The following is a 15207-nucleotide window of genomic DNA, read 5'->3' as shown; positions in this document are numbered from 1 at the left end:
AAATTGAGCATTGTATCATTTAATTACATGAGGGATAATGTTTTCTCACCATGGACAGCATTTGTTCTTAGAGAAAAATGTTGCTTCTTGGAAGGGCTTGAGAAATAGTTTCTGACTTAGTGGAAGAAACACCTCCCTGAAGTGGGGCTGAGATGGGCTGCAGGCACTGGTGTGCTTGCATCCCTCTGGCAGAAAGATGAGGCATAAAGAGGAGACACTTGGATATATTTGCTGTTTCTTGCATCTTAACGATTTTCTGGGGGAATGTCTGTCCCTGCCTCTGCACCTTCTCGCATAGCTGAAGCCATCAGGGACAGTTAATTGGAAATCCCATCTTGAACCTGACCAAGTTTACCATTTTTGCAAGTCTTGTTCTTTTTGGAATTTTCACTGATTCCCAGAGATTTACACTCCAGCATCTCATTGTCCTCAACTTTAGCTTTCCGACGTGCTATGTTTTTGCCTGCAATGAACTCATAGTCCTCTTGTAATTTTCCCTTGGAGAATCCTACTGATGAAAGAGAATTAGTTAGAAATGTTAACATTTACCAAAGCATTGTAAGATTGAAAAAGAGATGCATGGAAATACCAAGGTAAATGACTTAAAAATCCCCACTTGGTGTATTTCTCATGTCCCAAAGTCCTTTAGGGATACTCTGTCCTTGAGGGCTCTTAAATCCCACCCTTGCACCAGTGCAGGGCCTCATCTTTCCCCAATTTTCAATTTTGAATCCCCTTAAAATTTTTAAAGTAAATGTATGTTTCAGAATTATAAATTTTTGTGCAATGGTCTAGCCAAGAAAACTAAGGAGTATACTTAATAGAAATGTGCAAAAGTCCTTTCTTAGCACAGTGGTCTTGTCTATGAGCTTTGGTTCTCATTAATGAATAGTATTTTACTCAATATTCGTTGTGCATGAAAGACCCTGATAATATTTCATTTATAAAGAGCACAAATGCCTAATTTTTAGAGTAATCCCTTTGTTGTATGAGTTATACAACAGAGTCAAACCCAGGGCATATTTCTGGCATTCGGTAGTGGTAAAGTAATTTATCTAAAAATGTTATTTTTAAATGTTTGGAAGCACTGGAGAAAAACTTAGTTAAAAAGAAATCAAACCAAGTGTTGGTTTTAGGTTTCAGTGTCAGTTAATGCAATTTTGAAAGTTGTTCCTCTGTTGCTCTGTTGGATTCTCTTGCCATTTCCTGACCAAATATATTCTGAGAGTGAAATGGAAGAGGCTCCCATTATTGGTGCAATGTGTCATTCTGGTATAGCTATGAACTAGCCTTATCCTTGCTCTGACTGAACTAACTTTTTAGGGAGTTCAAACTACCACAAATCATGTATTTTAATTGAAATAATCAGATGGGTAATTTGAATAGGAATATATTAATCAATATCTTGGGGTCAACCAGCTTTATTTTTGATGTGTAGATTTCAACACAAGTGTGAATGGATTACAGTATTGATTTTTAATTTTTTTGTTGGGCATCTAGTATTATGTCTACCATATATCTGCTCAATAAATGTTAAATGAATAAGTAAATTAATGAATTTTTAAAAATTTGCTTTTGGGTATGAAAATACACTTAAACCTAACATGCCAGTAGGAGCAATTTCAGCAATATACCACATGATGGGGTTGCTATTCTATGAACAAAGACTTCTAAAGTGAAAGAACCCTTGCTGCATTTCTGGTTAGGGTGAAATAATTTAGAGATAGGTAGAAAACAATAAAAAAGTTCTCCAAAAAAGACCACCTTCTTTTTCTGGATTAAATATTGTACAATCATTTTAAAGCAGATGCCTTAAACAACAACAACAACAATGTAGAGCAGTAATTTCAAGTATGGATCAAATCTGAACTACCCAATGTATTTTATTTTATTTATTTATTTTTAAGGATTTTATTTATTTACTCATGAGAAACACACACACACACACACACACACAGAGAGAGAGAGAGAGAGGCAGAGTCACAGGCAGAGGGAGAAGCAGGCTCCATGCAGGGAGCCTGATGTGGGACTCTATCTGGGTCTCCAGGATCACACTTTGGACTGAAGGCGGTGCTAAACCGCTGAGCCACCCAGGCTGCCCACCCAATGTATTTTAAACAACAGATACTTTTGTCTTACCTTAGACTTTCTAAATCATAAATACTTGGAGTAGAGAAGATCCACATTGAAAAACAAACCAAAAACCCCAAAACCAACTCAGCTGATTCTCTTAGAATTGAGACTCTAAAATAGTGGGATATATAATTAAATTTATTAAATTTTTGCCTATTTAAAATGGCATATTATAAGGAAATGAGATAAATGTACTTTCAACAGAACAAGAGACAAGAGATAGGCAAAACCAATGTGATAGTTCAGAAGTTACACAACTGGGAGACCCTTTTAACGTGTGGGCAGTCGTTTCTGTAACTGCCTGTTGTCCTTAAGATTATAACTCTTTTAATGCACATTACAATCATTGGCATTTGTAATGATTCCATACGTCATTTGTTTCCAGAATACTTCACAATACATTTTCAAAAACCCCTAAAAAAACAAAACTAACAGCAGCAATAAGAAAGGAAATAAACCTTTGTAGAATCATCCTTTCTGTTCCCCAAAGTTGTAATTACTATACAGCCTTTTAATCTCCTATTGCTCAGTGAAACTTCAGGGATATATTTTGTCTGCTTTCTGCTTTGAATATTTGTTTGTGCATCTCTGAATAGTCTATATCCTACTTATCTTTTCCTTTTTTTGCATTTATCCCAATGCTTTATGAAAATAGACATTTGATTTGACTTCAAATCATGCTCAGATAGCTAGAAAATTCATTCATATCTAATTTTCCTGACATGTCCAAGAATTGAGGCTTAGTTTATTATCTTATTTATTCTTTTATTATGTGAAAAGGAAAGAGATTTGTGTGGAATGGTTTCTCTGGAAGTTTTCTAGTTAGGAGTCCTTCCTTTGTCTCTGATATGACTCTGTATCTTGATATTCCTTACCAAACAAAAACAATAAAATGTCTTACAAGCACACATCTGAGACTCTAAAAGGAACTATATGTTAATGTTCCTGAAGATCGAGTGATATTTTAACTCTCTTAATTTTTGAGTAAAGCATTTTTGGTAAAGAATCTGCATCCACAGAAAGAAGAGAATACAAAACATTTATTTTTATTATGTTTTCCTCCCAGTTTTGGTTCCAAAGATATTAAAATGGAATGGATGGATAATTCAGTTAGATTTAACTTCTGTTAAAAACTAGTCAGTGTAGGATTTATGCATGACTCATATTTTGCTACAGTAGAATTAGCCATGGGAAATGACAATGCACATGTGGCAGAGGAAATCATCCTGTTGGCTTATGTTTGGTTTTTCCAGATAATGCTGGGTAGTTCATACATTTTAGGTAAAAAGAAATTTCAATTTACAAATTTAATTCCACCAATCTATTCTGATGTAGACCTAAAATGTGATTTGTTCAAATATTTTGTATCATTATCTTTAATTAGATTTTGCTCTATGATAGTCAATTTGTCATGACCTTAGTATGAGGCAAACGGGATAGTGGAGTTTTAATTTAGTGCTTATAAAATCAACAGGGCTGAGAAGGGGCTTCCTATCATTTATTTCACTGACAATTTAATTAGAACTTGAAGAAATACTTTTGAGCAAACTTTAATGCATGTATTAGCAAGCATTATGTAACATTGAAAGGATCTGCAAATATCTTTAAATATGACTATTTCTTCTTTATCAAGATCTAAATGTTTATTCTAATTTGTTTATAAAATGCTAATAAGGCATCCTCTGTCAAGCTTCGTTTTCAGTATTCCAAACAGAACTGTTATTTGCCTCCTGTTATTTATGACTCGAAAGTGGTCTTTTAAGCTTCATGCTGCTTTGTTTAGAATTATTTTTCTACCAACTGAACCCATCTATTAGAGCTCCTGATCTGATGCTTTGAGAAAGGTGAGCCAGAATTCAGACTCAGAATGCCCCTTTAATATGTATAATATAATATAATATAATATAATATAATATAATATAATATAATATAGTATAATATAATATAATTAGTGTGGGCATATCATATATATGTGTAACAGAATTTTCAAAAAGTCAATCCAGTTTTCCTAAACATTTTTCTTTCTCTTTTTGGAAGAAATTATCATTATTTAAGAAAATACCCAACTAAAATTTAGGATAGAAGCTGAGACCCTGAGGCAAATATTAGTGAATAAATAAACTAACTAATATTTTAAATTTGGATGTGGATGAAGACAACACCAAGATAGTGGAGCATTACACTGGTTGGCTCAGGGACTTTAATCTAAAACTTCATTGAAATTGTCTATATTTCTGGGATAAAAAAATCACTGCCTCACTCAGTATTCAAGTCTGCTACACATTCCAGTTTTCTACAAGCTTTATGCATATGTATATGGTGTGTAAATTAAAAATGAAGCTTTTCTGTGATGCACAAGTTGTAAACTGAATTATTTTAGTAGAGGAAGGATTTAGAACTATAGGTAAAGTAATCATGATTGTATAGAAAACTAGGAGAGAGAGATTATACTCTCAATATGCCTAGAATGTAAACTTGTTTAGCTTTTATCAGACTACAGTTAATATTTGGGTTGTAATAATACACAGTTACTATGAAGTAGATATGATTTCCTCTTGTAGATATGGTTCAAAAAAGGTAGGGCATTAGCTCAAAATCACACAGCCACTGACTGTTAAAACCCAAGCTTGAATTCAGATCTAGCTGATTTCTGAGCATTTCTTTCCTCTACACCACATATATGCATGTATGTGAAGATGAGATAAATACGTGTATCTTAACTTCATAAGTTATAAGTAGCGATGGATAATAAAAGAAGCAGTAAACTGTTCAGTGGAAGGTTCTATAGGACATGGGAATCTCCTGCATCTCTGGCCTGGAAAGAGTTTTAGAAATGGGGGTGCTAGCCTGACACCTGGCAAAGGGAGCCACCTGTGGTCACACAAGTGTACAAGGACATCCAGGGCCAGGGGTATGAGAGGTTAAGTTCAACAGCATGAACTGAAAAGTCCAGTGGAAGGGCACTGACATTCAACTTAATAATTTTGCCTGGGATCCAACCCTGTCTAGGTCTTGCAGTTTATGATTTAATACTTTTTCTGGGCAAAGGACCGATGCACCGGATGACCTTCTCTTCTCAGGAGGCTTTCAATTGAATTCATGGGAAGGTCTGTGAACCATAAAACATAGAGATGATTTTTTTAAAATCTCATTTATTTCTCCCCAAACTGACAAAAGGTCTGAGGTACAAAGGTCAGCCTTTATTGTAGCAGTAAAAATGCTCCTATTTATTTTCAATTAGTGGGCTGGGAGACTGTGGTGGTGATGAATGGCTGCCCTGGAGGAGGAGAATTCTTTCGACTCCAGACTCTCCAGCCTGAGCCTATTTGGATGGACATGCCTTGGAGCTGATGCCTCTAGGCCGGGGTCAAGCCTGCCCACAGACCCTTAAAAGAGCATTGGTTTCAATGGACAATGAAAGAGAAACATGCTTTGCAACTCTTTGGCCCATTGTCTCCTTCCAAGGTTCTATTTCAGGAGAAAGAAAAGATATAGAAAGAGGTGGCTGCACATAAAATTGATTGAAAAATTGCTCAAAATTAATTTGAAGGGCTAATTAAATGTAATTGAATGAGTTGCTAGACATAAATCAAAATCAAAAGCTTTTCTTTCTTCTTCTTTCTAAACCTCCTCAGAGATTCTCCTCCAATTTGGACTCATCGTAGCCACTGCAGCTGTGTAGTTGAATATAATTTAATACTGCACTCCCTAGGCAATCTGTCTTTGGTTTGAGCAGCAATGTTAGTCACACAATCATGAAACCATAATGAAGGCACTTTGGGAGGCCATCCGGGCATTCTTACCTAAACCATCCCCAAACTGATTATGGGTTGCTTTTAAATTCAATCAAATTCTTATCAGATGCTGACTTTCCTCTGCAGTAAAGCAACTGCCTTAACCATTCTATCACTAGGAATATATGCAATGTGTTTATAACATTTAGCTTCATACCTGCTACTCATTTGTCCATGCACTTGTCTGTCTCCCCCAGTTAAGGCCCTGTAAGACATGGTTTATAGCTGTTAATTTCCTCGGCACAACATATAATGAAGCAGTTTTTTATTTTTTTTAATACTTATTTATTTATTTATTTATTTTTTAAATTTTTATTTATTTATGATAGTCACACAAAGAGAGAAAGAAAGAGAGGCAGAGACATAGGCAGAGGGAGAAGCAGGCTCCATGCACCGGGAGCCCGACATGGGACTCGATCCCGGGTCTCCAGGATGGTGCCCTGGGCCAAAGGCAGGCGCCAAACCGCTGCGCCACCCAGGGATCCCCTGAAGCAGTTTTTTTAATAAGTACTTCTCTACAGAGTGATTATGTGGGAAAATAAGTCCTTCTGCAATTTGATTAGTTCTTGCCACAATAGTGTTATAAAACAAACTATCACCGAATTCAGACACTTGAAACAATAATTGATTCTCACTCTTCCATTTGTGGTGCAGATAAGGGTTGACAGATTTAGCTGGGCTTGGTTAGCTTGGCTTCCGAGACATGTTTTGGGGTCAGGTGTTTCCCATGCAACTCTTACCTTCCTTAGATCATTGGGCAAAGCAGGGCTTATTCTTATCATCGTGTTGGAGGAGCTGCAAGAGGTCAAGCCAACCCATTTAAACACATTTCCCCAACATTCTATTGTTGACACCTCAAACATATGGAAAAGATGAAGCCATAGGACAACGATAACCCATTCAAGCGCCGCCTAGATTCTACTATTAATATTTTTCTATATTTACTTTATTGCATATATATCCAACCCTATGTCTCTCCTCTCCATCTGTTAATTCATCTTATTTTTATGTATGTCAAAGTTACAGAGAGCAGAATATTTCACATCTAAATGTGTCAGAAAGCACATCATTATCAAGAATTTGATACTTGTTACATTTACAACTTCTGTACAGGGAAATACACAAGTATGGAGCATACTTTTCTATGAGTTTAGATAAATGTAGACACTAGTATAACATACTCTTATCAAGTTGTAGAGATGATCATAACCATGGAAAAGTCCCTTCTGGCACTTCACAGTCCTCATTATCCTATCCTTAGAGGCAACCACTGTGTTATTTTGTTTATGTAGTACAGCTTAGCCTGTTCTAGAGCTTCATTTATATGACTCATATGCAAAAAAATCAAAAGTGTAAGGCTTATTTTACTTAGCATAATAGTTTTTGAGCATTCTCACCTATTTGCATAATCAAAGTTTCTTTTTATTGCTGAGTAGTATTATGTTGTGTGAATATACCAGGGTATTTCCATTCTCCTGTTGATGGATGTGTGAGCTCTTTCCAGTATTTTTACAACTTTAAATAAAACTGCTATGATCATTCTTATAGATTTCTTTTTTGTGAACATATGCTTTCTTTCATTTGCATAAATACGTAAGAGTAGAATTACTGGTAAGTTTATGTTATGATTTAAAATATTGCCACAATTTTTTTTACACTTTTGTCTTCAAAAGTGGGAGCCTAATTCCATGCCCTGTATGGAATGCCCTAAGGCTGGGACTTAGAGTATATGGAAGAAGTGATGATGCATGGTTTTAAGGACTAAGTCATGAAAGGCATCTTGACTTTCTCCTCATTTTCTTTCTTGGATTACCCATTCTAGGCCAAGTCAATGGACATATTAGAAGAAAAATTAAACAGGCCTAGGAAAAGAATCATATAGTGAGAAAATAAATTTTCTTTCCAACGGTGTGCAAGCAACCCAGTCATATGTGTGAGCCATCTTGGAAGTGGGTTCTACAGCCCCAATCAGACTTTCAGAAGACAGAAGCCCTAGTCCATATCAGACTAAAACTTCATGAGAGATCTAGCTAATCTGCCTCTGAATTTCTGACCCACAGAAACTGTGTGATCATACATTATCCACTTAGCTTTTAAGCTCCTAGGTTTTGGGTAGTTTTGTATGTAGCAATAAATAACTAATAGAGCTTATTCTATGTGGGCTCCAGCTTGTCCTTGTTCTCCTTCATTTTATGTCCATCTTCTCTTCTTGATTATATACCTTGTAGACTTCAACTTGAAAACAAAACATTATAGAGCTTGGTTTAACTATCTCCCACAGTTGCATAGGGTCAAATCATTCTAGTGGTTTGCTTCTCTATTTGTACTCTGACTGATATAGAATTCATGAACAAGAGTGGACCCATAGGGGCAGAATCTTAAGCATATGCTTGATAAATTGTTTCTGGATTATTTGGGACTGATGTTTTTGATCAGATTAGATTTAGACATTAATGACCATCTATTAATGGATAAAAGGGGTACCACTAGCCCATGGCATTCAGTAGCAATGTGGTTGTACAAATTATTATTACCTTCAGATACTATAATCAAGTGTGTATTGAAGAAGAAAAGTTAGGAATTTGCTGTTCTAGAATATTTATGTGTGTGTGAAAATAAGGAGTATGATAGGCTAAGTTGGTTGTTTGCTAAGTGCACTGGAAAACTTTGAGGGGAAGGATAAGCTTGGTTCTTATAATTCCCAGTTCAAGGTCCTTATAAAAGACCTGAAAACATCTGTGACTGCTCTAAAAGAAATCTGTCCCTCTGTAATCATGGTGTTGAGATTTCTGAAGAGCAAATTCAAAGTCTATTCCTGCAGAAATTGACTCAATCAGTTTATCAATGAATCAATCCTTGCCTAAGTGACTTGTAATGAACCCCCATGGTAATTGTCTCACAATGTACTGGTGATTCTTCTCAGTACCTATATTCATTTTTTCTCCTTGCTTATAGAGCTGTTAGTAGGCTGAAGTCTAGCAAAGTCTAGAGAATGAGATTAAAGATTGTAGGAGGTATACACACCAAAAGAATTGCATATTTTGCCAATTTATATCAACAACCCCTGGAGGGTAGGTGTGTGAGTGGATATTAAGGAAATTTAAACCATTCCAAAATGTTTTGTTGCTAATATATTTTAGTACAACGGATTTTTTGCATGCCATCATTATACCCTGAAATCTTGACAAATTCATTTGTTAGTTCTAATAATTGTGTAAGCCAGTTCACACCTCAGAGATTCTTGAATGAAGAAGAGGCCGAGTCCCATGGAGTAAGGACCTCACTCCACTGTCACCTTCCACCAAAGGACATGTGGCTACTTAGTAGAGTGAAGGGAAAGTAACCCAACTTTTCAGTAGTTACTGGAAGTCACTGTGTTACATCAGTCACAGTAGTGACTTATGAAGGTCAAGTGATCATTGGAGTTTTGGCTCAGGTCCATCTCAAAATGGGTCCAATGACTCCCCTGATCTACCCTGTGGTTATTTCTCCAGTTCCAGAATGTATAATTGAAATAGTCCCACTCAGTAACTGTTCCCTGATACATGGAATGTGGGCTATTTTGGTAGGAAAAGCCAAATGGAAGCAACTAGAACTACCTCTACCTTTGAAAAGACTAAACCTCAAATAAAACCACATTCTTGCAGGGATTGTAGAGGCTGTGCCACCATCAAGAGATATTAGTAGTGATCCCCCTCACATCCCTATTTCAACTCACCTTTTTGGCCTGTGGAAAAAAACAGATTGAGTTTAGAAAATAACAGTGGGTTGTTTAAATAATTCAGGTGGTGACTCAAATCTGCTGCTCCAGATGTGGTTTCACTGTTGGATCAAATCAGCATATCCTCTTGCATCTGGTGTGCAGATATTGATCTGGTGAGTGATTTTCTCTATATATCTGTTAGTAAAGATGATGAGGAGGGGATTGCTTCCAGCTGACAGGCATTATTTTTCAGGGTATTCAGCCATTTACCTAGTGGGAGGTTTGTTACATTGTACCACATCCATCATGGCAGGGACAGTGTTTTGTTTTCACTGGAATAGTCATTTACTACAGATATGGATTTTCCTTCCCTGGCTTCTGCCAAAATATAATTTGTGCACTTATGAAACTCCTTACCCACCATCACTGTATTCCATAGAGAATTGCATCTGACCAAGGAACTCATTTTGAAGCAAATGAAGTAAGAGAATGAGACCATATTTATGGAATTCACTTATCTTACCCTGGTCCTCTTCATCTTGAATCAGCTAGCTTGACAAAACAGTGAGATGGTCCTTGACATTTCAGTTATAAAACCAAATAGGTGGAAATGACTTTCTAGGCAGAGGTGGTCCTCCAGGACATGGCATATGCTCTAAATTGGAAACCTTTGCATAAGCACAGCCCATGACTTTAGAATTTGCTGTTCTAGAGGTTTTAGTTAGTTTCAAAGGGAGGAATATTTCTACCGGGGAGAATAACAATAATTCCATTAATGTGACGGGTGAGACCGCCACCTGTCCACTTTGGGCTCCTCATGCCAGTGAGCCAACAGAATGTGATTTACTGTACTGGCTAGGGTAATTGTTCCTGACTATCAAAGGGATATTGAGCTGTTGGTACACTATGGGGTTATATTAGTTATCTAGGGTTGCAGAAATATAAAACAATAGAGCTTGGGGTGCCTGAATGGCTTAGTCGGTTGAATGTCCAACTCTCGATTTCAGCTCACGTCATGATCTGGGGGGTGGTGAGACCCAGCCCCACATCAAGCTCCATGCTAGGTGTGAAACCTGCTTAAGATTCTCTCCCTCCTCCTCTCCATGTGCCTTCACCCCTGGTTTAGGTATGCTGCCTCTCTCTCTCTAAAAATCTAAATCTAAAAATACAAAAACAAAAATGAAAACAGTAGAACTTTAGTTTCTCATAATACTGGAGTCTAGAAGTCTGAAGTCAAGTTTTCAGTAGGACTAAAATTTCTCTGAGGTCTCTATATGAGGATTTTCTTTCCTTGTCTCTTTCTAGCTTCTGGTGGTTGCTGACAATTCTTGGCATTCCTTGGTTTATAGCTGCATTGCTTCAATCTTTGCCTCCATTGTCACACGGCTTTCTGCTGTGTGATCTGTGTCCATATCTCCTTCTTCTTAAAAGGGCAACATTCATATTGGATTTAAGATTCATCTTAATTCAATATAACCTCATCTTAGCTCAATTACATCTGCAAATACCATATTTCCAAATAAGGTTAAATTCAGTGGTTCCAGGTGGACATAAATTTGGGGATCACTCTTTAGTAAAGGAAGTAAGGAGGAATTTGTATGTTTTGTAGGATCCCTTTTAGTACTTCCATGTCCTGTAATAAATGTTGCAACAACTCCATTTAGTTAGGAATGCAAATGCAAAACCATAAAAACTTAATTCAGTCAGGATTGCTAAAGACCCAGGTCATTTATGAATGAACATTTGGGCTACCCCATAAGGCAAAGTACCACAACCAGTTGCAACACTTTCTTTTTTAAAAAAAGATTATTTATTTATTTATTTGAGAAAGAGAGGAAAGAGCAAAGGAGAGGGGTGGGGGAGAGAGAGAGAATCCTAAGCCGACTCCATACTGAGCATGGAGCCCAGTGCAGGGTTCAATCTCATGACTATGACCATGACCTGAGCGGAAAACAAGAGTCAGATACCCAATCGACTGAGCCACCTAGGTGTTTCTCACCTGTAATACTTTCTGAGAGCAAAGGGAATATGAAATGATTATTAGAAGAGTATACTTATAAACACCACTCACATGACCATGTGTAGAAATGAAGACTAGGGAACCCTGGGTGGCGCAGCGGTTTAGCGCCTGCCTTTGGCCCAGGGCACGATCCTGGAGACCCGGGATCAAATCCCACGTTGGGCTCCCGGTGCATGGAGCCTGCTTCTCCCTCTGCCTATGTCTCTGCCTCTCTCTCTCTCTCTCTGTGTGACTATCATAAATAAATAAAAATTAAAAAAAAAAAAGAAATGAAGACTACAATAATTATAAAGATTTCTTTATTTTGATTTAAAAGATTGATTATATATAAACTAAATATTTTTGCTTTCTTTTCCTCTCTCATTTTCTTACCATAAAGCATATGATTTGTTAATAATGGGTGTCTTTTTATCCCAGTATGTTAGTAACATATTGAAATCAGAATGTGAATCAACTAGAAGAACAAATATCATCAAAAGACAAAGAAACTTCCCATTCTTATTTAGAATTAGTGTTAGCACAATTTTTTATAGTAGGCAACACAACTGTATAATGCTACACAAAAACAAGACTATATTTGGAAATTAAAGATTTAATTTAAAGACAATTTAAAGATACATGTGTGGATGCCAGTGTGACAAGACGTGAACTGTACTGGTTTTGTAATGTGTCGGCTTTGCTAAACTGAACCATGTTTATCTTCCCTGTACATTTTCCATTACAGTGGGTGACAAGAGACGTTTTTGTGCAAAATTTGGAGAATAAAAGTCAATCAATCAGCAGCCATATGTTGTTAACTCTTGAAATATTGGGATACCTTCATCAGGCACTTCTGTATCATGTATGTATTATAGCTAATTGGAAGGCTTATCTTGTTGGCATAGGAAAACAGCTATGCCTACAATTATTCTAATTACTCCTGTGTCATTTTCAACTTCCCTGGCTTCAGGGAAAGATGTACACTGAGTTCTGTGAAGAAGAGATCAGCTTCTCCAATAGGAGATCCATATCATTAAGGTTAGAGACAGTGAGAAGTGACACAGATTCCAGTCTATTTTATGGATCCATCTCATGCATGAGGTAAATTTCAGTCATTATTTCTTTAAATAAATTTATTTGCCTTATTTTCTGTCTTATGTTCTTCTGGGACTCCAAGAGCTTGTGAAACCTTTTGATATATTTGATAGTTTTTAAAGGAATTCTACATTGTTTTTCAGGGCTCTATATTTGTTTTTCCTTCTGGATAACCTCTGGTTTCTTTCTTTGCATTCCTTCCTTTGTCATCTATAATCAGCTGTTCAGCTCATCCAGAGATTATTTTATTTGAGATTTTTTTTTCAGTTCTAAGATTTTTAAAGTTTATATTTCTCTGCTGAGATTTCCTATTTGTGGATTCATTAAGAACATATTTTTCTTTACATTTTTGAATATAGTTAAAATAGCTTCTTTAAAATCCTTTAGAAGATTTCCCACCTATGTTGTCTTAGGTTCAATCTCTATTAACTGACATATCTCTTATGAGTTATGCTTTCTTATGCTTCTAAGGTCTAGTAATGTTAGATTGAAACCTGGGATTTTTTGAATAATGTATTGTAGAGACTCTGGATTTTTTAAGTGCTCTTACTGTTTGGACTCAAAATTCAAACACTGTCATTTCTGGCATACGCATAAGCTAAAAATCTCTCTCCAACTATTTTATCCATAGTTTGGCTGCTTGAAGTCTTTCCTGTTCATACATAATTCAAGGGTCAGCAGGAATTTGGACAGTTTATATGCAGAATTAGGGCTTCATGTCTGAGTTCTTTCCTTTCTTGGAATTACTCCTTTATATTTGCCTGAACTCTGTCCTCTGATCATTCAAGCCCATTAGGCTGCAGATTTTTTTTTTTTTTAATCTCAAATATAACTACTCTACAGACTCTAATTTGGTCCTGTCCTCACAGAAAAAAAAAAAAAAAAAAGACCATAAAAAGGACTCAATTCCTTTGCCTTCTTCTAAAAGTAGATTTCTTTGAAGCTTTTTTTCTGCTTTTGGTTGCTGTCTAGCATTTTCAAGGTAACAGTTTTTTGTTTGTTTTTATTTTGAACAATGTTTATAGTTATCTATGATCTACAGGAGGGTTGATCCAATAGGAGATATTCTCCATCACTGAATCTAGAATTCAAATGCAGTTTAAGTCTATCTGCATCATTACTTGAACTCTATTTGTTCAGTGCAACTTGTATGTCCAAGCCCAAAATCAAAGGACAAGACTGTATAATCTACTCACCAAGAGACCATGACAAGAAATTGAATTAATAATACAACTGCAGGGAGTAAAGAATTAAGATTGTTAAATATAGTATTAGATTTACCACACTGGTCAGGCAAAATATATATACATAGGCCTTATATATACTGTGGTTTTTATGTCTTGTCAATTGAATTATCTTAAATATTAATTTAATTATATGTCAGCAATTAATTCTATAATATTTATCATGTTAGTATATTAATTTAATAATTATCAGATCTTTACTATAGTCTAGAATTTGTGTCAGATGCTGAGAATGAAGTCATAAACTAATGAAGTAAATAAACATTAACACTATTAAAATATATTGGAACAAAATTTGAGATAATATCCAATTATTAATAGAGATATTACTAATACCTAGATGCCCTTGAATGGGTGCCATGAATCCATATATCCTACTTCTCTGTAGGTACAACTCAAAGGTTTTAGGAGTAAAGATAATATTACATATAAATCAGTAGACATCCCATTGCAAAAGTGACCTTCACTCTCAGGATGAAGGCCAAGAAAGGTGGGATCTTCAAAGAAAAGTTACTCTACTCTTGGCAATATGGTAGAGTAAAAACAACTTTATGGTGTTATTGGACACATGTTGAGATACCCTTCTACGTTCACTTACACACACATACACACTCAGGTAACACTAGTAGCATTTACAATTTTCTATATTTTTAAGAAACAGATACCAAAAAGGATGCCAACAGAAATCAAGAGGCTGCTCAGAATAGTCCACATGAAACATATAGAATTGTGGCAGGGACAAGGGCAGTAGCAGGTGCTAAGGAAAGCGCCAACAAAATGAATTAACTTTACCAAAACGGTGAAGGAGATATCCTCCACCATCAATCAATAGCTGAATAGGAGATAGACTTTTTGGAGTTAGATCACAGGCATAGGAGTAAATGGGGGGAAACAGGTCCAAGGATTTATTTAAAGAGACAGGCAGATGACTTTGGTCTCTCTCTATATTATCAGACTAAGTTTTCTGCAATGAATCAAAGTGGAGTGTAAGAGCTGAATTCAATTATTGCAACATTTAAGAAGCTCCAAATTTTATTTACAATTTTTAAAAAGTACTATTAAAAGATATTCAGTGAGTGTAAAGCAGAACGCATGGTGGTGAGAGAAGTCTTCTCCACAGCAAAAGTTATGAAAATACAAATAATGAGTAGAGGTTATTGGTCCAAAAGGGCAGGTGGGCACAGTCCAGGCAGAGGGGAAAGCATATGCAAAGGCACTGATTGCTTTCCTCATGGGTGG

Source organism: Canis lupus, chromosome 35, assembly GCF_011100685.1.
Source record: "Canis lupus familiaris isolate Mischka breed German Shepherd chromosome 35, alternate assembly UU_Cfam_GSD_1.0, whole genome shotgun sequence".
NCBI lineage: Eukaryota > Metazoa > Chordata > Mammalia > Carnivora > Canidae > Canis > Canis lupus.
Note: the sequence above shows the minus strand (reverse complement) of the source record.